At 41.3% G+C, this 24,474-nt stretch overlaps 1 protein-coding gene across 2 annotated transcripts in view; it reads right to left on the reverse strand.

Moving 5' to 3' along the window:
• Positions 1-24,474, reverse strand: part of BICD2 (BICD cargo adaptor 2) — a 144,170-nt gene that overhangs the window by 68,598 nt on the left and 51,098 nt on the right. The window lies entirely within an intron of this gene.

The following is a 24,474-nucleotide window of genomic DNA, read 5'->3' on the forward strand; positions in this document are numbered from 1 at the left end:
TTTTTTTTTTTTTTTTTTTTTTTTTTTTAAGATTACAATATGGAGAACATCCACTTACATAGTAATATCAACCTTTTTCAATATGACAGGGTTTCCTTCCCAGTAGACAGCCAACACTGAACAGCTACAACTTAAACTCATTTCTGATCACCCGCTTAAAACCAAAATGAAAACAAACTATTTACTAAATTATCTACAGACAAATTCTTGAGAGCAATGAAGGGTTTGCAGTCAAGCCTTTGGATGCAGGTGTCAAGTTTAAGATTTCCTGTAGGCGTTCATAACTCTCACACATCAGCCAAGAAGCAGCACTTTGTCACCGTCTCACTGGCGCAAATACAACCTAAGGCCAAGTTCACAGGATCACAAGAGCTGCCATACTGGGTCAGCCCAGTGCTCCTCTCTCTCCAGTAGTCTGTCTGCAACTGTTGCCAGGACCAGACACTTGAGAGGAAAATGCAAGAAACCTCCTACTCACTGGTAGTTGGGAAATTGGTTTAAACTCTTACTATTGCTTCCATTACTGATCATAACTCTGGATCTTCTTGTTTTGCACACAACATATCCCATCTCTAAGAATCTTGGTATATTTGTGATCTCAGTGACGGCCTCCAGGGCATCGAGTTCCACAGTAGAACCACACATTCTGTGAAACTATTGTCATGTAATAAGCTCAAATTTGCCAATTTTTAATTTCATTGATGGACACCTTTTTCTTGCATTATGGGACAGGGACAACAGAAATTCCCCAGCCACCTTCTCAGAACCTTGGCTCTTTTATGTACTTCAATCTTTTTTACTCCAGTTCCTTTCCTTTCCGAGATAAACTATTACAGTCTTTTCACTCTCTCTTCACATAAGATTTTGCCCGTGCCCCTGATTATTCTGAGCGTCCTTCTCTGACCCTTCCCTTAATTCTGCAGTATTAAGCCATACGTCGTTATAAAATGTGACAAATACAATCTTCTCAAATTGTGTGACAAAAACCGTGACTGAAGTCAACAGCAAATACAGGCTCAGTCCCATGATTTATTCTGTGCCAAGTCCACGTACATCATATTGCAAAATAAAGGCCTAAAAGACTTAACAGTCTATCACCTGGAAATAAGCGCAGGGTACCCTGTTCGAAGGAGGTTAGTTGTTTCAGTAGAGGCAAGAGATAACCCCATCAAAAAGCCAACCATCACAAGAGCAGACATTCTTATGGGTGATTTTTTCATGAATCAATGGCTCTACAGGTAAGGAGACTTAGCTAGTTTCTAAACTCTCATGTGTGGCCCACCCGGAATAAGGCTGAGGCAGGGCACTGTGGTACGTACATGCTGACTCTACCCAAGATACACACATTATACGTGAGACGCCTTCACTTACAAAGCTGTCAGCCTGGGTCCTTTCTCTAATACTAAATAAACCTGAATGGGTGGAGTGCAGAGCTGGGGGGTACACCTGAGGTGTTCTCCCATTTGTAACCACTGTGCTTCTCTTCATGTTATAACTAGTAATTTCTGTAAATGTTATAGGCTATGTGGAATGAGAAATTTTATGTCCATATGTTCATAATTAAAATGCAAATGTAATTACCATCCAAAGGTTAGGGTTCAGGTCTGTTTCCAAGTAAATAAATAAAAATCAAATGTTAAGAGAAAAAACAGAGTTTAACAACATGTATAAAGCCCATTAAAAACTAGTCGTGTGCACAGCTTCCTCTTATATCCTTTGCTATGAAGACGGAAGAACTACTGGGGGAATGGGGAGAACTCAGAGTTAAGTATGCTCTCCCCTACTAAATTACCTAGCTACTGTGCTGTGATTAACAAGCATCAGATACCATCATTTCCCTAAGGCTTTTAAGAAAAAAGTAAAGGTAAACATGTTAGTTCTATCTGCACAAAGAGATCTCATGGGGCATGTCTACGCTACAGTTATGTCAGCCTAACTTATGTCACTGTTCGAGCTGAATAAATCACACGCACACCCCACACACAAGAGACATCAATTACACCAGCACAAGTGCTGGTGTGGACAGCACTATCTCTAAAGGACAGGTTCTCCAACCAACATTTCTACCACTGCCCACATGGGCTGGAGTAGTAAAGTAGAGGGGAGGCCTCTTTCTTCTGTTGGCTTAAAGTGGTTACATTAACAGAGCTGGCAGCAGCACTGTTGCCCTTCCTCTAGGGTAGCAGTAGCTTAGAAGAGGAAGGAGGCCACTTACAGGGGGATCACTGGAGAAGAGTCACTACATGTCACTAAAATGAAACCCTGACTGGAGAATTCAGAATGTCGATACTACGTGATCATGTAATTAGAGAGATTATCACAATGCTTACACACAAGGGGACAGAGTTAAGATTGCCCAGCCACTTTTAATTCTGCCACTTCCTAACTTTTGAGCATTTCAGATTGCAGCTTTAATAATGTCCTCTTTACATAGGCTTGTGTCCATGTGATATCTATTTGTGCATATATACACACACAAAGAGAGGGGTACACTTTTTACTGCAAGTTTGTGTAGCAAGCTACCACAATCCATGTAGAAGTTTTGGCAGATGGTGACTAAAAGTCTGGGAGGTACCAACCTTAGAACAATTACTAGAATTCTCTCTGCCCAGTCCTCTCCCTGTACTGGTAACCATATTGTTTTTCCCCCAGGGTGAAGCCAGCAGCAGGAGCCAAAATGTTCTTTATTTAGAGGTGTTGCCAGCAAAACACTTCCCTATATCAATACAGTGCTAGTTTATGTTGCCATCTGCATGCCTCCGAACAGTTCCTCACTGTGGAAGGATATTTTATGTTAGACCCACATATACTTCGGACCCACATAGATGTTTATTTCCTCAAGGCTTACGTTACAAATAAGGAACATTCTACTTATGAAGCTGAGGTTGGGGATAATATTATATGAAACAAAACCTCTTTCTACACATATGATTGCAAACTTCGTGAATTATTCACAGCTCTGCATCTTTGAATACACAGTTGTGCTCCAGGGGGTTGAATGCTATGGAAAATTGTCCTGTAGGCTCAAGGAGAAAATGATCAAGCAAATGTAGTCTGGAAAATGAGCATACTACCAATTAGTATGCATGGAGGGTATTTAGTCTCACTAGGTTTTCTGGGTCTCCCACCCCAACCACCATACTCTAGTTGCGCTTTATGGATAAAACACTGAAGGTGCGCATGGAATTGTATATGAAGTTGTGGAAAAAACAAAAAATCAAGTTATAGATTACCAATTTTATCTGCTTCTCTCCCAATTGTTGAAAGCTTAATACTAAAAATTAAACTAACCTCATTGGCCGTTTCTACACACAAATGCTAATGAGGCACAGATGTAAGTGTCTGATGCCTCATTAGCATATGGTCACATGATCCAGAGCACAGAAGAAGCTCTTCTGGACTCCAAAATAGCCATGTCGAAGTGCAATCCCCGGAGATCTCCCAGAAGGAAATCCCCCTTCCAGAAGCCCTGTCTCCCTGAACCATACAGGTTTGTTTAGTCAAGTATCATTTGTTGCACTAATATTGTGGACAGCAATATAGTAAAAAAATGTTTTTTGATTTTAACACTTAATCAGGGGTGCAAAATGCTCCTCGTTTAACCACTGAGCTCCAGGCTTTGGGTAATCATTTCTTTACCATCACAGGGAATGTAAAATGTTAAAGTCAAAATTCTCCAGGCATGCCCATGGAAGTACTTACACCCAAATTTTGTTGGTAAAAAATGATTATGCAAGGTGTCAGGCAGTAGAGAAACAGATGCGTAAGAAAAACCTAAGAATGCCTATACTGGGTTCGACCAACGGTCCGCTTAGCACAGTATCCTGTCCTCTGACAGTGACCAATGTCAGGTGTCCGAGAAGAATGAAGACAACAGGTAATCACCACGTGATCCCTCTCACCACCTGTTCCCAGCTTCTGACAAACAGAGGCTAGGGACACCATTCCTACCCTCTTGGCTAAGAGCCATTGCTGGACCTATCTTCCATGAATTCATGTAACCTCTTTTTGGAAACCTGTTAAAAGTTCTGACCTTCACAACATCAGCTGGCAAGACGTTCCACAGGTTGACTATGCCTTGCATGAAGAAATACTTCTTTTTGTTTATTTTAAATTGCTTCCTACTAATTTCATTTGGAGACCCCGCATTCTTTAAAGATATTTAGTGTTCTTTGAGGATATCCAAAGTAGGGTTGAAAGAGACGCACAAAGTCAGCATCATGTGATGCCTCTTCTCAAAAAAATGATCATCAGTATCTATGGCTACAAACACACAAAAATTCTCACACATATGGCTTCTCCTTTCCAAATCCTTTAACCTTAAAAAAAACTTGTGTTTTGTTTTAAGATAGGTTCAAGTCAGAAAATGGAAGTCCACACCTTCCACAAGTCAGAATCTTTCCATGCTTTCATCTTAATAGTAACGGACCATAATGATAAATTAATTTATCAGATTTGACAAACATGAATGTACACAAAGTCAATGGGCTACAATAGATCTGGACATGTTAATTGGCAATAGAAAGAAAATCTTTCATCTGCACTCTACCCTTACCTCATAGTAAACATGTTTACTGAAAATTTAAGATACTGTTTTCCACCCAAGAACCTCAAGTACTTGAAAGCCATTAAAGAAGTCAGCCGCACAACAGCCAGTCGTGGTAGGTAAATACTACTAGTATCCTTATTTTGCAGATAAGGAAGCATAGAAGGGGTAGGCAACCTGTGGCATCATCTCCTTCTGCTTGATTCTGCACTCAAGTTATAACGCTTTATTTGCAACAGACTGTACATTTACATGACCACAGATTGAAACATAACTTGTATTTCACTACGGCATCAAGCTGAAAAAGATTGGTAAGGGTCCAACCCAGCTCCTGCTGAAAGCCTGGACAGTAGCAGAAGTTGGAGACAACCAACCATTCAAGTACGATTCAACTCCCAATGTTGCCCTTGCCTGTTTTTTTACACACACTTCAGTAGGAATTAGATCAAACTAAATAAAAAAGCTCTTCACCAAGACTAAGTATCTGAAACAATAGCAAACACAATACAGAAGAGGACCAACTAGTTGAAACAACTTCCATAAAACGGGTTCTTCTCTTTAATGTTTGCTCATGTTAACGCTGCTCTTCTACACCAAGCAAAAATATGTACATACATAGTCTCAAATCCACTCTCAATATATGCGGCTGACTGATCCAGTTTGCACAGGGTGTTCTTGTAACAGGGCCAGACTATGGTCCCACTTAAGTCAAGCATTTTTCCAGGGACAGCAAACAGAGCGGATGCAGGTTCAAAGCATATACCTTTGATTTCATATATTATTAAGTTAAGAGGATTTGAAGAGAGGAAGGCAATCACGATGCGTGCAATTAGAAACTCCCAGCCAAACAAAATTTCACTTTGGCTACATTATTCATACAGTTAGCTACAAGAAAGCACTTTTTACAAAATCACTAACATTTTAAAGTGACCCACCCAAAACACTTAACAGAAAGAGACATCTATTAGTTTAAACTTTAAAGATAAAATGCAACAACTTTATCCAGATTTATACCATCACAGGGCTAATTCAAAGTGCTCCATAGTTGATTAGAAGTAGAAAAAGGAATTAGGAAAGTAATTGAATAAAGTGGACCCATGCCAAGAATGACATTTTATATAAAGCACACCCAATTTCCAAATTACAAATGCACACTAAATGAAGTTTCATGGATATTTTAATCAACAGAGATCTAAAAATCATGCGTATTTACAAGAAAGGCTCAAACCTTATGTCTCTTGGAAGCAGTGAATGGATTTTTCTGTTCATGACAGCCTAGCGTAATAGCAAAGTAACTCAATACTAAGGATGAGGCTTACACCCAAACATCATAAGAAGCAGCTGTCCTCCCTTTGATAATCTTGACACTAACTTTCAAACTGGTTTTTAACAAAAAGTGGGCACTAACATACAGAAACAGCTCCATTCGGCATAAACACAAAACAACTGGAAGAGCCATTAAAACTCAAATCATCGTGCTCATCAATTTCATGCGCTGAACCTCACATCTATTAAAATAGCCAGTGTGATATGGCAGAACTGACCCTGAAGTGCTCAAAACTCAAAGCAAAGTCCAAGCTTTGTCTGGGATTTGAAAAGGGGTTTGGTGGCTTGGATTGCTTAAAATAAACAAACCAAACTTAACATTGCATGCCACTATTGTAGCATGTCGACATGACCAGATGCTGAACTACAGAAAAATCTGCAGTGTGCATCTTCAGTCCTCAGTTCTCTGATTAGCATTTCATTGTAATTCCAGAAAATTTAGAATCAATGCAACACTGCAAAAGTGTTCTAACGCACTGGGGAAAAAAAAAAAAAAGGGCCAGATACCTGAGAAGTTACTTTCAAAAGGCATTAATGGCATATTGGAAGGAGGGATAGCTCAGTGGTTTGAGCATTGGCCTGCTGAACCCAGGATTGTGATCTCAATTGTTGAGATGGTCATTTAGGGATCTGATGCAAATAGATTAAAAAACAGGATGGTGCTTGGTCCTGTCAAGTGGACAGGGGACTGTACTCAATGACCTCCTAAGGTCCCTTCCAGATCTGTGAGATGTGTATCTCCATATATTTTATTTAAATTTCGATCATTGCATATTACCAGTTTGGAAGAAAAACCAGAAGGACCCTCTGCATTTGCTCTTGGCCCTTTGTCTCACCTAAAATGTCATTTCAAAAACAATTTAGTGGATGGTACAAGGAGCAAGCTACTTCACAACATGATGTGGGTGCTGGGAGCACTAAAAATACTCTTGGAAATTAAAACAATATTATTTGTGATTTCTTCAGATCTATTACTAGGATTTTTTTTTAAAGGCTCTCTTCCATTTCAGCAAAGTGCACAAATTTTGTAGTGCAAACAGTAACAGCAGCCACCTCATGGGTAGGTCCTACCAAATTTGTGGCCCATTTCCACAGTCATAGGATTTTAAAAATTGTAAACAGTGTCAGCCATTTCAATCTGAAATTTCATAATATTGTAATTGTAGGGCACCTGACCCAAAAAGGAGAGGTGGGGTGCTTGAAAGATAATTGCAGGGGAGGTTGCGGATCTGCTACCCTTACTTCTGTGCTGCTGCTGGCAGTGGCACTGCCTTCACACCTGGGCAGCTGGACAGTGGTGGCTGTTAGAGCCCAGCTCGGAAGGCAGCAGCACTGGCACAGAAGGATGGCCTGGTATGGTACTGCCACCCTTACTTCTGTGCTGAGAACTGCCACTCTCCTCCCACCCAACTCTGAAGGCAGTGCATAAGGCAGGGTGACCCCCATGAAACAACCTTGCAATCCCCTTGCAACTCCCTTTTGGGTCGGGACCCCCAATTTGAGAAAGAGTGGTTTTCCCAGTGACATCTATATACAGTAAAAGCACACAAAGGACCAAATTTCACAGGGGGAGACCAAATTTCACCATCTGGGATGCGTTTTTCACGGCTGTGAATTCGATAGGGCCCAGCTCAGAGGTAGGTCTTCACTGAGGAGTTAGCTGTCTCTCATACCTGGGTGCTGCCCCCAGCTCCTCTCCCATTTACATACAAACCCTCTCACATAAGGTCTTTGGTGCTTTCAACCCAGGCTAGGTGCACGGCTGCGTTTCAGGGTTAGAACCTGGGTTTCCTTTTTTCCAGAGCTGGTAATCCAGCGAGGACGCTGGCTAGAGCGTTTGAACACTGACAGTGCTCCATTGCCTTTTCCAATTCCTGCCATGTGCCTAGGAGGACAGACATGTTCTCCCAGAATTCCCTGTTGGAAGATTCATACAGCAAGCCAAGAGATAAGGGCAGTACCGGAGAGGCCACAGGAACTTGGGTAGGACTTGGCAGTGGGACCAGGGCTGATGACTAGGGTGTTGGGGAGCAAAAGGGGCAGCATCACCATGAGGCCCACAAGCTGTTGCCTCCATGTTGCACGCAAGGAGCCAGCGCTACTTGGAGCCCGAGGAGCCGCTCCAGCCCGCCACCCCACATTTGCCACAATATGCTTCCCCATTCGCCACATGGACCCAGATAAAACTAGGGACACTGAATGGGAGAAAGCTATCACAGGAAGTTGAAGAGCCAGTCTTTCAGTTCATCAGCAGCAGAAATAAGAGCTCTATCCTACAAGTTGTAATAATGGGTATTCGCTGTGCAATAAACATATCCGTTAGCAAAGAAAAAAGAATCTTTTAATAAAACTGTTTAATGGAAATTACAACAAAATTCATTTGCCATAGCTACACTCATTGGTAAATTGAAGTATGTCACAGTAAAGGATTGAAGGAGAAACGAAGAAAAGCAAACTGCTTATGAAAAATGTATGATTCAGGAGAATTAAAGGTCAGCAAATAAACAGAATGACATCCTGAAGATTAAGCAGCAGCAGGTGCCCAGGTACAAAGCAGCCACAAGGCAGTCTGTATCACCGTTAGAACACACACAGCTAGGCACCTTCAGATAAAAAGTCGTTGAAGTTCTTTATCACACTGAAAACCTCAAATCTATGAGCTCAACTAAAAATTAAAAAAAAAAAAAAAAGGTAAAGCAATAGGGCATTCCATGTAAAATACTTCACTAGGCTCTTTGTGTGATTATCTGCAATTCCTCAGCCTGAACACATCAAAGTGGCAAAGCATGTTTTTATGTTGTATAATTTGTCTTCTGGTCCATATGTGCCTTTTAGGTTTTGATTGCCTGGTTAGAAGCAGCCTTTTTTAAGTAAAAAAAAAAAAAACTTTTAAAAAGTCAAACATGAGTAATAATATTAGGGCCGTATTTTCTAAAGCATTAATGGGTACAAAAATTTACATATAACTGCATGCTTCATTTATATATTTACGTTGCCAGTTATTATTCATTTCCACATAAAATAGCATGAACATGCATACAGATATATGCATATAATAAAAGGATAGCTTGGTATCTGGTCATTTCTGTGCAAATATCCAGTGCATAACAACCGAAGTATTTGTTCATCCAAAGTAGACCTGCAGTTTTACTCTTTCATAGCAGGAACCTCCGTATTTGTTGTTTATCTCAGTCATGCACGAATTATTACATACCTAGCTTATCCCCAATAGGAAGGAAAAGTAAATCCATTAGTGACTTAGGCCCTGACCCTGCAATTGTGCAGTTATGTTCTTAAATTTATTAATGGAAGAAAAAGTTTGCAAATTTGGGTGTGTGGTTCTTAGCCTGTGAAGCACATATAACATCATGGAGGAGCCAAACGCTGTGAGTGTATTTTTAGCACTTTTAAAACTAATGCTTTCAAAGCATATGCTTGTTCTTTAGTCATTTTCCATTGCTCATGCTTATTCACATATGATCTCTAACAGAGACATTCAAATTTAATTAAAAATGTTCTATACATCCTGGTGTAGGTCTTGAGGACTAAAGAACGTATTTCACGATGGGCGACTATTACCTACGTGGAGCTTGGGAGGTGCAAATACTTTTTGCTCTCTTCAAGTCTCAGATATCAGTGGTGGTCACAGACTGTCTTTTCTTCCTCTCTGTCCCAAAAATGGCAGTTAGTTAGTCAGGCTGTTTTTATTTAATTTTTGTGAGGCACTCCAGAGGAAGACAGTGGGAAAGGGGCTTAGCAGGGGGAGAGAAACACAAGAGAAAGATGCTTTGAAGGGGAACAACAGAAGCAAACCATCAAATTAAAAACTCTTATTTCTGCCATCAATTTTTTTTTATTTTATTCTTTCACTCTGTGTGTTCATTTTTCCTCTTTCAATGAAAGCAACGGGGGATTTTTAAATTTAGCAACTGTACAAATGCTCAGCTCTGGAGCATAAGAGCTACCAGAGTTTAGTTCCTCCTTTCTTGGACCACTTTGGTATACAGTTCTATAAACCAATACTAGGACTCTTCCATGGTAAACTGCAAAGCTAGAGCAGACCAGTTCAGCACTATTTTCTGTATCAGAGCACTGCGTACAACGATACTAGGTGCTGTCCTCAGACATGTGCCACTCCAGGGATTATGGGATGGCTGTTGAGGAAAACAGATGACTTCTCTTGAAACAATCTGTATGTCCCCTTTAGAAAACAGTAAAGCAAAATGAACACATGCTTGTTCTTCTTGTCACTCCCGAGAGCTAAATTTTGCTGCTGGTTGAAGCGCCGAGACCACATCAAGGATCCCACAGCAGCTCAGGGCTGACTGCATCAGCTGAAATTAACACAGAAAGAGTGCCTGGCTGATAAAATAAATAGGGCAAATAAAATAGGGCAATTCCGAAATGTCGTGATTTTCTCCAGTCAGGTGTTTGAATGATGAGCAGAGCTGGGAGTTACTGAGTTCAAAGACACCACAGCAGCCATTCCTTAGATTCCCCGAATGAATGTTTGCACAGACCAAGTTCATGTTTCCGAGCCACAGGCAAATTAAGGTTTCCTGGGATCCTGGGCCAAAGGAAGTTGGGGGTCTCTCTCCACCTGCTCTGCCTGTGGCCTCACCCACAGCCAAGCTATTCCACCCAGGGTCTCCTGTAGCCCCATAAACTATTTGCTCCTTTTCCCCCCCTCCCTGATGGAGAAACTCTCTCCCAGGCCATGGTCCTGAGCCACAGCAAAGAATGACAGCTCCTCCAGTCCCATAGCCACAGGAGGGGAGGACACTATTCCAGGAGGGGAAGACAAGAATCAGGGTGCTGGGGTTCCTCCTGGGCCCCAAGCCCTGGCTCTTCTGCTGCAGAGGACATTGGGACAGGGTGTCTTTTCCTGCCACTTGGGGGCTTCTGCTGGGGATGGGGGCCACTGGAGCTTCCCTTCTTCCCAGCTTCTGCTGCTGCAGGAGAGCACGATCATCAGCCGCTGGGGGGGGACTTCCCCCACCCTGCTTGCCCAGTGCTGCTGTTGCCCAAGAGTGAGATTGGGACTGCTGAAGGGCTACCCTTAACCCCCCTGCCCAGGGTCTGAGCCTCTACCACTCCGCAGCCAATTTTTCAAAGAGCTCCCCACTTGGTTGGGCCCCCCCATCAGCGCCGTGGCTGATTCACCCTTGTTCTGAACTATAGCCAATCGCAAAGGGCTAAAGGGCTAATAAGCAGCAACAGGAAAAGCATTATGATGGAAGCGGGTCTTCCAGAACTGCTATTAGACGAGTATTTTACATTTATGTAAAAATCTAACATTTGTTTAAAGTCATCCCATGGATTTCACACTACTTTATAAGCATGAGATAAGGGAGGGCTCTGTGGGGGAGCAGGGAATTGGACAACACAGGTCTGATCGCTGTCTTATTTCCTAGAGATGGTAGAACATGCAGGATTCAGGACACCAAGCAGTTTTAAACTACAGCTGGGGACAAATTATGATTACATTTCAGGATCTCCGAGAGTAAACAGGTAAACTTGCTTTCAAGAGATTCTGACTCACAGGCATTTGAAATCATGCAAGGCAGTCATTCATGACACTTCCATTGTCTTGGGGTTTATCAGATCCAGGATCTGACTAGTTTAAAAGGCCTGTTTCTGTTGGGCATACAGCTCAATGGTCTAGAGAGTGGGTTCAGCTGTGGGGTTTAGCCTATACAAAAAGATGTACAAACTAAGGAGAAGTAAAAGTTAAAAAATATTTTTAAATAACTGAAAAGGGTAGAGTGAAATACATGGAAAGGTGAAACGTCACGTGTTAAAAACAGAAAAGAGTTTTAAAAAAAAAAAAGGATGAGACTGAGGTATGAGACAATTCAGAAATAAAGGCAAGAGCTACTATTAGTATTAATAAATTAGGCAAAGGCTAAACAAAGTTCAAACGTGCCAGGCATCCTGACCATGTCACAAGGGTGTTGTATTCTAGTTTCCCCACCTTCTGGCCACTCACATAATTCCTTTTTTTTTTTAAATTTAACTTCAGAAAAACCGGTCCTCTACCCAAAGACCTTACAATGGGTTTGTACAGCTTTCAGCATCATGGAGTCCTCATCCATACAGCGGTCTTCACAATAATTCAACTGAAGTATAAGTGGCTGTCGAAATGGGGAGTTATTCTGAAATAGTTAATCCTGATTAATTCCCTGTGTGAATGCACTTCTTGTGGAATAAGTTTACCTGATTCCATATTAGTGTAACCCATTTTGGAAATGGATTAAACTAACTCAGAATAAGGCACTCTTATTCTGGTATGAGAGGGCCACACTTGAAACTAAACAGGAACAGATCATCACTTTAAATCCATATCCTCCTCCTTTCAGATTGATTTCCGAGACCTGATAAAATTGTGGGTTACACATCCACATCTATACCCACTCCACACAGTTATTCCACCCACCACTAAAACACAGCCACCTCTACCATGATACACAACAGGACAGGAGTGTGGGATAGTACTGTATCAAATAGAAACCAAGAAAGGAGAAGTGGGAAGTTAAGCAGAAAAGCAGGACCCTCATGATTATGCACAGTAGAATTTGGCAAAGATGCCATTTGGCCAAGACACCTCACTCTCCAATATTACTTATAAAACCTTTCAGAAGTGAAGACAGTTTAGGTTCTCTCACACCTCTCAAGCATACAATCATATTTGTACCAAGTGAGCACGTCTACATTGCACAAGGTGCAGTTGTTCCCATATCAGGTAAAGTCCTATCGAAAAGTCCTCCTGCCTGTATTGTAGACAAAGCTTGTATCTTTCAGATCCTTTGGAGTCGGGCATGTTCAAACCCAGGTGGGAGTTGAGGCTTGTGTAAGCAAACACACCCTTTTAATCCTACACCAGAGGACACATTATATCAACAGTACTTCAGTGTCATTATGCCAATTTATAGTTGCCGAGCATCTAGTGGCAGCATACCTGACTTTTTCAAGCAGCCAGACAATAATAATAATTTTTATTATTATTTATTATTATATCACACAGAGGGAAGTTGAATTTGTGCTACCTGGACCTGAGATGACAAAATTCTCCCCAAAAGGCTAGAACTGCATTTTTTTCAAATTACAGGCTATCAATAAAGCAAAGATTTACTACTTTGCCTTCTTGCTCATAGTACAGAGACCACATTCACACATTCACGGCTGCTCTTTGTTCTCCAAACCGTTCTATACCATAGATAAATCATATAGGCTCAACTCTGGATTGGTTTCTACCTCAAGAAGTCTGACTGCTGTGTACTCACACTGCATTTGTTTTGTCAGCTAAACATTTATGCTCACCACATATCACAGATTTCCAAGCAAGTTAAATGCTATGCTGGTTACATGATCTAAAAATCAATACTCCACAGAATTATATGTACTCTACCAACATTTCCAGGCATTAATACTGAAACTTAGAGGAACTGTCTCTATTGCATGAGCATAGCTTCCATCATCAAGAAGGGGAGAGTGGACTTTTATAATGTTGACCAAAGCAGTCTTCCATTTTAAAGTCCTGTCTGTTACAACTGAATGAAACCAGAGTCACGGAAAAGAGAGAGAGAAACGCAAGAGCTGTTACTGAAAATTTAAAAACAGGAAATTTCAAATGTAAGTAATGGTTAACTTCACACTTTACAAGGAGAATGACCACAATAAAAGCAGGTTTAAATAGTTGATTTGTAATGAGAAATAAACCAGCTAAAAGGAATTTGGGATGTTTAATTCTCCTATTTCTGGAGAATTAAAGACTCATTATCTTCATTGACTGGTAGTTGATGAAAGGAGATATCTTTTCACATAATGCGCTTTTCAGCTGTGGAACTTTTTCACCAGTGGATATCACAGAGGTCAAAAATGCAGTAAGATCCAAGAAAGAATTAGGCTGTGCCTACACAGTGGGCACTATTTCAGGATACAGCAGTATTCCAAACGAGCTGCCTGAGTCTAACAAAAATGTCCTTTGTCTAGAAACAGTTTTCAAGATACTGGGCGTGGCATCCCAGCAACCCCGAACACCTCGTCGGAGGAGGAATGCAGGGACACCTCAAAACAGCGCTTTTTTTGGGCATGTGGCACTGTTTACACAGCGCCACTTGACAAAATAGCCTATTTCAAGGTTAGGGCACCTTGTAGATATAGCCTTAGACATTTTAATGAAAATACGTCAAACTGCCTATGTTTGGGGCAAATTATTTCACATCTGCTTAATGCAAGGACACACGTGGGCTATTGTTGGAGACAAGATATAGGTATAAATGAGTCACAGGTGGGATTCAGGATGGCAATTCGTATGTCCTTAACTGGAAAAAAGTCAGGAAGCAATAGTTCTTTGTTATGAGTATCTGTATCCCTCCCCACAATTAATTTATAAAGTGGTACAGTGATAGAAGCTTCTTCCATGATATAATGCAGCAGTATAGGCCTGCTTTCCACACAGTAACAACCAAGATCCCATACCATATTGCAGTGGCAACTACAGAGGTCTGAAATACACTGTAATGTTTCCCAGTACAATTGACCTTTCAATATGTCATGAATCGCACTTCTCTCTTCTATACACCACTAAAATTTTCAAGCACAGGAAGTGAATATTTATCTAGTTATATCTGAAATCGTCTGGTAAGCTTCAGGGCAGAAGTGCAATGGAAAAAACAGCCAGAGAAGAGAGTAGTGTGGCAGCTGTTTCCTACCCAAACTGGCTGAGCTTTCACTGCAGTCCCATGATGATTGGAGCCACAGAGGGGTTTGCTTGTAAACCTGCTGCTCAGTAATGACCTCTGTTCTTTCTCACACACATGAAGCTTTAAGCAGGAACAGCCTGTGAAGGGAAGCTTTTCATTGACAAAATATGGATGCAGATAAAGGGTTTTTATTTCAAATTCAAGTGTAAACCTGCCTGTACTATGAACATGATTATGTGCTCATAATTTTGTTTGGAAAACCATTCTTTGCTGCTAACCCAAAAACAGACCTAAAAGCAAGGCAGCATTTTGCATGGAAGCAGAGTTTGAATGATGCAGCATTCCACCCTCAATGGCTTAAAAGAAAAAAGAAATCCAGCTTAGTTAAACTGCACTACTTTGTTCGCAGCACTTTAGTTCTCAGTATATCTCATCAACATTATACTAATCAGGAAGTGTTAATACACTTCAGAAGATTAATTAGCACTAAAAGCCACAAGGATTTTTGTTAGCACTTTCAGTTTCAGCCTCTGAACTTAATTACGAAATTTTATCACAATATCAGCTCCTAATTTTTTCTGGTCATCAGATTCAAACTGGAAAAAAAGAGGGTTGTTTGCTAGAGTTGCCCTGAGTGCTGCAGACTAACACAGTCATTAATACCTCTAATGAACTAAGTAGTGAAACGAATGTAAGAAACATAGATCTCCAGGGAGTCAACTCACTTGCCAGCGTGGAGCATTAACAACATTAACTTTCCTCTTGCGTCGTAATTGTCTGTATTCCTTTTCCCTGAACCTTCATGTACAATGTGTATGTCCTCGTTTCTCTGTTAACAGACTCAGTAGTTTGGGTAGACTGCTCAATAAAGTCCTTAAAGTGACACATTAAGCATGTGTCAAAAGGTAAGTCCCTCACAGAAATCCGATCCTCCTGTGATCCTGCTTGATTTCTTCGACATATGTTTACAAACTTTTAAACTAAGGCCTTGTCCACACTTGGAAATATCATCACTATTGTTGGCCTCAGTGCAGCTGTTTCTGGTAACTAAAAAAAAGCTGTAGTATAAACAGGGCCCAGAATAAGTTTTGTCACTGTATCAAAGGGATAGCCATATTAGTCTGTATCCGCAAAAAAGAACAAGAAGTCCTGTGGCATCTAATTGACAAACAGATTTTTTGTGGGGGGCAAAGACCCACTTTGTCAGATTCATGCTCCAAAAAAATCTGTTCATCTATAAAGTGCCACAGGACTTAATGTCTTTTGTCACTGTCATCAAAATGATGGCTGGGTCCTTTACAAGGAAAACTAATCCAAGAAAGAATAAAAAGGAAAGATTTTGAAGTACAGAATTTTAATTTTAAAATTACTGTGCATAACGAAATCTGAGAGGGGTCCCCATACTCAATGACATGGCTAGTTGTTATGCAGGTATCTATCTACTCATTCTCCTGTCTTAGTGTGTAGATACAGAACCTGTTCCAATACCAAAAGATGATTTAGGGCGTCTAGGCTCCCCTACCTGTAACTACAAAATCCCCTTTGATTTGTGCAGATAGCTGAGAATCCAACACAGGCATAAGCTGGGTGCTCACCCCAGGAATTCATTTCCTTCCTTAGTTTCAGTACAGCCAGAATTGATGGCAGACACAGGGAATGTTACAAGACTTACTAGGTTTCCAATCCAGTAGGAATGGATGCAATTGCCTTGTGAGATCACAAATAATCTTATTCTGCCAAGGCAATCACGGAGGGACATTCAGCACAGAGATCACTTAGAAAGGCTTCTTAATGACTTTTGTGTTACAGGAGCACCTAAGACCTGCGGTGCACTGATTTTGGCGCGGGGAGGTTGTCTCAAGTATTATTTAAACATGTTTGTTTTTATCCCAACCATTTGCAAAATATAGAAGGGGAAGAGCCGGAGTAGCCTGAGAAGCGAACACTAATCTCCTTGAAGAATTTGGCAAAAGTTGCACCAAGTCTGGAGGTATCATCATTCCCCCTTTATGAATTAGAGGTGTTTGTTTCCCTCACTGGCTGCTGCTCTGCATCTAGGTGACTTTTGTGACTTTGTATCTATTATTCTGAGAACCATATATGTGGCTCTTGAGCCAGTCTGGCCCAGTGTTTCTTAAACTATGTTCCACAGAACACTGGTGTTCTGTCACCAACTTGCAGGTGTGCTGCAAGCGTCTAACACGTTGTTTTATATCATCAGGGTTGGGGGTTTTCTGCAGCCCCAGGGACAAGGAGTCAGCTGAGTACTGTCACCATTCTCTCTTTTTTTTTGTTTTGTTTTGTTTTGTTTTTTTAACTACACACCAAAAGGCTCTGGTATATTATTGTTACTTCTTCATTGCTATGATACCTGATTAAAATTACTTAATTTAGATTTTGCTGTATATATTACTGGTTGTTTTTTTTTTTGGTCCAACAACAAAATTTTCATCAGTATTCAGCATAAAAACATTGCTGTTCAGTATTCTGTGGTCTCAAAAAGCTTAAGAAACACTGGTCTAGTGCCTCCAACAGGGTTCTACCAGCACAAAATTTGGTCCTAGGTGTGGAAACAGCTGAGATAGAGAAAACAGAATTCAGCCGCTGTGCAAAGTTGTGAGACTCACAGCACTGGAAACTGAAGGCTTATTCTCTCTCTCCCTCTCTCTCTCTCACACACACACACGCACACGCACGCGCCCCAAGGAGCCCCTACTCCCTGCATTCAATATCACTCTTCCACTTTGAGCAAGGGGCTGGACTCAGTGGCTTTTTTAGGTCTCTTCCAGCTCGATTGTTCTATGATTCTATGACTAACCTGCAGAATCACCTTTAAGACTGAGGGGTAAGATCTGTTTCCTATCCCTTTTACTCCATGGCTTCACTAGCAGATTAGCCATCAGTGCCATTGGTTACAATGGTTACTTGCTTTGATTTCAACCATTGGCCCAGCACCAGTGCTTAGGTTAGGGGGTCAACAACCCCCAGCACATAGGCCAAGAGTGGCACATGAACTGATTTTCATCAGCACACAAAGTGGAAGCTCAGCTCCACCCCTCCTCCCTCATGCAGCCAGGAAATTGCTCAAAAACCAGGCCACCTGTAGATGAACAAAAGACCAGCTAACGCCACCAACCACCACCTAACCAGTAAAGCTCCACATCTTTATTTATTTATTAATGAAGCTGTTGTAAGTAGGACTATTATTGACTTTGAAAAGTACCATCGGCACTCAGACCATATACAGAGATCAAAAGGTCAAATTTTGCCACTCTGCCTCAGAAAGGTTGCTGATCCCTGGTTTAGGCAAAACCACATTAGCACCAAATTTGACAACACAATTGTGATGGGGTTCAGGGGTCCCCCTGCACTGCACCCCGTCCGCTGGCAGGAGTAACTCTCACTCAGCAGGTACAACAGCAGGTTTATTAGGCAACAGATGTCCAGTTTCTCACAGAAGCAACAGCATAGCAGCCAGAGACAGTCCTTCCAACCTGTCCTGGGGGGAAGACCCCGAGGGGTGCCCCTCTGGGGTGTAGCTTTCCCCCTCTTCAGGCTGGCTGCCTTCCAGCTCTCCCTTCCCCAGCCTCTAACTGCCACCCCCAATTCAAAAACCCAGCTCAGCTCCTCCCTGCTCTTTGTTCAGGCAGAGGTGTTATCTGCCAGTTGTAGCCCCAGGGTCACCCTTAGCCACTGGGAGCTGCTGCTTGCCTCGGACATCCAGCCTGACTCACACATGCACCCCCCCCCACTCCATCACAACAATACTAGAATCAGGACCACTTTTGGTTGTTTCATACATGTGACTTGGCCACTACGTGAGCAAAGACTTTTTTCAGAGTGTGGGCCTAAATGCCTCATGTCATTTTTAATTTTTTTTTTCAGATGCCTCAAATGCTTATTCCAACTCCAGCAGTTCACACATTAGTATTAGTGCTACTACAAGTCACATCACAGTTAAAACAAAGGGGGTCGTATGACAGATGTGATGGCGGAGTCCAAATATTTGCAACCTGCCAAGGCTACAGGCAAATTCTTTAGGATTGGAAAAAATGGGACTCCTAGACCCTTCATTTGTATGAAGCCTAACAGAAGACCTTAAAATATCATTAGGTCACTCTACCTGACTGCTTTTTTGGCACTGGCCTGAATATATGCCCTCCTCAACATTCAGATAAGATTAGGAATAAGACCATTCTCTTTGTGATGTAGACATCTGTCCACAGGGGCCATTGATTTATTTCTCCCAGGCCACCGAGCAGCCATCAGCTGGTAATTACATCTGGTCACTACTGGTCTAAAGGTGAAAGGCTCTGTAGCATTAGCAATCCCTTGCTATCTAGCCCTCCATTATTAATAATATAATTGGAGGCATTTCCCTTCCATTAGTGGTATTTTGATAAACACATTAACCTGAGAGAGCTCTTTATGGCTGGAAAGGAGGTCTCTTTCACCCCAGCAGAAGTTGGTTCAATAAAAGCCATTACCTCACCTATCTCATCTCTCAAAACATATTACCAACAGTCTGTACAAAATGAAAGAGTTATTCTGCCAATTTGTAACATTCATTTGGGAGGTTACCAAACAAAATAAGCTCATTAGTATTATAGCAGAGAACAAACCCCCTGGCTTTTAAAGCACTAAGTAATTATAAAAACTACTGGACTAAGGGACACTCCCTTGCGCAAACAGTATTTTCAAACCAACCGAGATTTCTAGATCTGAATATTTCCAAAAGCTGTTATTTCTTAAATAACTGAACAACAGAAATACTGCTAAGGCAAATCATTTTAGACCATCTCTGTGAACACTTCTGCAGTTAGGAGCCTTAATCACAAATGCAATCACACAGACAACACGTGACCTGTCTTACCCCACAAACAGATTTGCCTGCAAATGGGTCAGGCTGACATGCATAATTCATGCAATCTTCTGCATGATTTGTTAAAATTAAATCAGACACTGCTGCCACAACCGCACTGCACTAAAACAAAGCATAAGATCAAAAACTGGTAGTCACTGTGACCAGCTCCAGTACAATAACCTCTTTCGTATCCGGCATTCTATCATCTGGAAATCTCAAATAACCGGCACTTTAACCATAAGCAAATTTTAGTTACGTTTTCCACAGGTACAGTATAGTAAAAGAAAATACAAATAAATACAGCAAATACAGTATAAGTTTACAGTGTACAATACTGTTGTTGTTGGTAAATAAAATACTGTGCATACATTTTTGTTTGTTTCTTAATATCTAATCACATTTTTCTTTAGTGTTAAGCACTGTTAGGTACACCTCTCTATTATCCAGACTATTTGAACATCTGGCAACCTCCCCGTCCCAGGGCTGCTCAATATGAAAATTTCCTGTATATCTGTCTTCCTATACACAACAGTGTAATCCAATGTATCCTGCAGATAAAGTACACCAAACTGAATGGCACATAATAATGTATTTTTATCTACAGTTTCTGATTTTTATATAAGCCACAAAACACATTAGGAGTTCATCTATAACATCAAATTAAAGAGAGAAAAAATGTATTTCAGGGGGCAAGCCATATTATAGATTTTTAGTACAGCATTTAATTTTCTGTCATAAGGTACTGTGTCCTCACTTTTCATACGAGCCCCACCCCCAAAAAGGTCTAGAACACACACAAACAAACTATTTCAGGCTTTGCACACACATCTGAGATTTCTGACTAACACAAAAATGATAGGTAAATTAAAGAAGTGATTTACAATGCTCTGCAGCTACATTCCACTTCTCATCCCAGAGATCCCTTGCTCTCACAAAAGCAGGTAAATGTTATAATCCCAGTGTCACTTAGGTGGAAGTCAGTGGGACACAGAAGGTTAAATGACTTGCCCAAGGTTACACACTGAGTTAATACAAGTGCAAGACTAAGATGAGTGTCTTCAGACACTGACCTTCCTGTACTATGCTGCCTCCCTATTACCTAGATTCTATGAAACCTGAAAAAAAAATCCAGTAGTTCTCTTATTCGCAGTTCTTCCATTATTATTATTATTATTATTACTATTATTAATTTATAAGCACAGCAGTTGCCAATCACAATTCAGGTGCCAGTATGCTGAACACTGCACAAAACACTGACAGTCTATGCTCCAGACAACTTAGATTTCAGTGTTCTTGAAAAAATGAAATGAGTTTTTTTTTTTCCAGTGAAACAATTAAAAACACAAATTTCTCAGAAAACTTAGAAAGGAAGAAAATGCAAAAAACCCCACACAAGATGGAAATAATGAAGTGGGGTTGTTATTGTTTTTGAAGTGCTCAGTTTGCTCGTAGGACAGTTAAACAAGAGGATAATGAAATGGCATCAGAGCACCCCATCTCTACACAACAGCCTTTCACAATTGTTTATATTTTGCAGTCTTATTACTTAAGACACTGGTTGGGGGTCAATGGGGCTGTTTACTCACATAAAGTTAAGGATATGAAGAATAGGTGCTGACTTCCCCTACAGCTGGGGGTGCTCTATCCCCCCCACTCTACTCCACCCCTACCCAAACTCCTGCCTTTGCCCTGTCTCCTCCCTGAACACGACCCCATCCCCACTCCTCCTCCTTTCTCACACAGGTTCCTGAACGCCAGCTGTTCATGGTACTCTGCAAAGAATGGGAAGGATTTGGCCAGCAGGGCCAACAACAGCTGAGTGGCATGGAGGGAAATAGGGAGCTTGGTGCCAGTGGGCCTCCACCCCCATTAACTTTTTCCCATGGGTGTTCCAGCCCCAAAGCACCCGTAGAGTCAGTGCCTGTGTGTATAAATGTTTGTAAAATCAAGATCTCTGAGCACAAAACACACAAAGTAAGAACAGAAATCAACCTGAGCCACCGATGCCTAGTCCAGGTTCCCAATTCTCTAAAACTGAACAGTGCTCTTATCTTGGCATTTGACTCAGATTTTCCTCTCTTCTACTCTAATATAACATACCACAAATCAAATCTGCAGACAACCCAATAATTAGGGAGCCTGGTTTTCAGATTAGCTTCAACAACAGAACCTCTGTAAAAAAAATAAATTTCCCCCCAGACAATCTACATACAGTGCATATATCACAGCATGACCTAGTTTGCTGCTATCTTTTAAATCGTTTTTGGTTTTTTTAATCTTACTTGACCATAAAAATCTTGTTCCAACATGCTGAAGAGTACAGAGGGAATTAGGCTCATCCACAGAGAGAGAATGACCTAGGTATGGAGTCCAAAGACTGGCCAAATGCATGACAACATGCATCTGCAGAAAATGAAATCTTCAACATTGTTCTAATCCCGCAGTGACCAATACGCTTGCCACTCACCACAGGTGGCAAATAGGACAGCGTGTTGTGGTGAATGCGGCTTCCCCTGGCAGCCGCATGCAGGGAGTTTGTCCGCCCAATCCGTGCGCGCACCCACCGCTCCATGGGAGAAGCGTGTGCTGGCCCCTGTGGTTCTGGTGACTCGTCAACATTGAATTAGAATGGGAGAGGGGAAGGGTATTTGTCTCGAGTGGGTGAGGCTGGGAGTGCAAATAATATGGTGAATATAGAAAGATGACAACCATGAATATGGCAATCTTTGAATTCCTATTGGACACCGCTGGTCTAATCCCAGGCTGCCACTAATACAAACTCATGAAATTGGGGCGGGGAGATTAAATGTGTTTTTGTGCACACCCTGCGTATTTCCAAGCTAATGAATTCTTCAGGTTAAAAGGCGATCCACCCACTCCCATTAGCCCCTAAAAATATAGTTTCCCCTCTCTAATGCCCTGTACCCCTCCCCTCAAAAAACTAACAGAAAAAAGTTCCCCCTGAAACACAGAACTTGTAAAACACTGGGTAAATATTAAATGCAGTTTTTATTATTATTTTAAATGGTTCTCTTTGTTTTTATTCAAACAGGGCGCCAGAGCAGAGAGCTAAGCATTTGAGTTGTAAATGATTGGTTTAATTCCTGGCTCTGCCACAGACTCCTGTGATTTCAGGCAGGTCATTTATAAGATGATTTTGAAAGGCTTTAGGTGTTGTTCAGTGATTACATTTAGCCATGGAAATACTAAGGCCCAAATAGTTAAAGCTATTTGCCATTGCTCAGCCTTGCAAAGTCTGAGGCTAGGACTATCCTACCATGGAGGATCAACCCGCTCAGGGCTATCTTCTGGGGTTTTGTTTCACGCACGTGCAAAACTGTGCATTCCAGGGTCAAAGTCAACCCCAGGACTCCTCACAAACTGAGAGGATTAAGGAAGAGAAATGCTCCTATCAACCTTCTTCCGTACAGACGCACATTGAAGTTGACTGCTGATAATTTGATTTTAGCTACCCAATTGTCATAGCTAAAAATCACATATTGGCGGTCACCTTCTGTGCCTAGTATAGACGTAGCCTAAGTGATTTAGTCATCTAAATCCCATTTTAGGCACTTAAATACCTTTAGCAAAATGCAATGTATTATACTTAAAAATCTGGGTCTTAAGGGAACAGAATTGTGGTGGGACTATCTGTAAAGAAGGGCTAATAATACTTCTGTGCCACAAGTAGGCATTGGGAAATGTAAGCATGAAAAGAACAAGCTAACTTCCCACAGTGTTTGTTAGTTTTAGTATTACATTTTCCCACTTCATCTCTTCCATCAGATAATCAAATAGATGAGACCAATTCTGAGATATAAGCACCATAAGCAATCAGCCAATCAATCAAAGAAAGGAGACATAGTAGAACGAATAAATAGAAAAATTACAACTTTAATGATAATGTGGAATGAAGGAATATATATATATATATATATATATATTACACACACACACACACACACACACACACACACACACACACACACACACACACACCAGAGTGGCTTTCAAAGTGGCTTGTATATATACCAGAGTGGCTTCCAAAGAGATATCTTAGGTAACAGGCTTTACTTACCTACCCTTTGCTCTAAATTCACTTACATTTACTTTTAGTTGTGGTTTAACGATGCTTAAAAGAAACCACATAAAATATAGTTGAACTTGGCAGAAACTATTTGCTCTAAATGATACATTGCATCATCTCTGGTTCATTTTTTCATATCTAGAGGAAAAATGCCTGTGTAGTTACTAACACAACACCTCTCTGACATCAAATTTGGAAACACTACTCAAGAGAATAAGCAGGGACACAGCTAATACACCACAGGTCCTACATCTGCTCTGAGATGTTCATTCTTCTCTTCTGACATTTTACTTATCATACCAGGGGACCAAAAGGAGAAAAAAAAAAATCACATTGCAACCATTTGATTTACCCTCTCATTGCAAACGGGAAGCAGTGAGATGCCTACATAGCTGGAAACCTAGTGCATTGCTGATGTCTGTCAGCTGCCCGCCCACCCACCCGCCCTCCCACAATGAGATTATTTCACAAACCAATTTTCAGAAGTATTAAAAAAAAAAAGTCTTCAAAATATGAGTGATTCTGTTTCTATTATATTTCTTCTCAAATCAATCTGCTGCCACACGCTAAGCTAACCGCAAATGATGTGACCTTTGTCCTTCAGCGAATGCCCTGGAGTCAGAACGCCTTGCACAGCAGGCACTAATTAAACCCCGTGTTTGAAGCATGAGATGGGGCATCATTAACAGCCCAAGGACTGTGCACCTAAGCGTGTGTGTTGCTCATTGATACTTCAGCTTGTCCCTGAGCTCTAGTCTTTACCCAATATGGCTGCATAATCACATTTGTCAGTCTGGCCTCACTAGCGCAAGCCCACGTTTATTTCTGCATCTCCAGCGACTGCATTGATCCATCCAAGCTCTCTTCTCTGCCCACCCCCAAAATTTGTCTGGCTGAGCATCAAGTGACGTGGTGTTGAAATGTCAAGCAATGCAGGGCAGGCTTT

This window comes from Carettochelys insculpta, chromosome 11 (assembly GCF_033958435.1).
Source record: "Carettochelys insculpta isolate YL-2023 chromosome 11, ASM3395843v1, whole genome shotgun sequence".
NCBI classification, from domain to species: Eukaryota; Metazoa; Chordata; order Testudines; family Carettochelyidae; genus Carettochelys; species Carettochelys insculpta.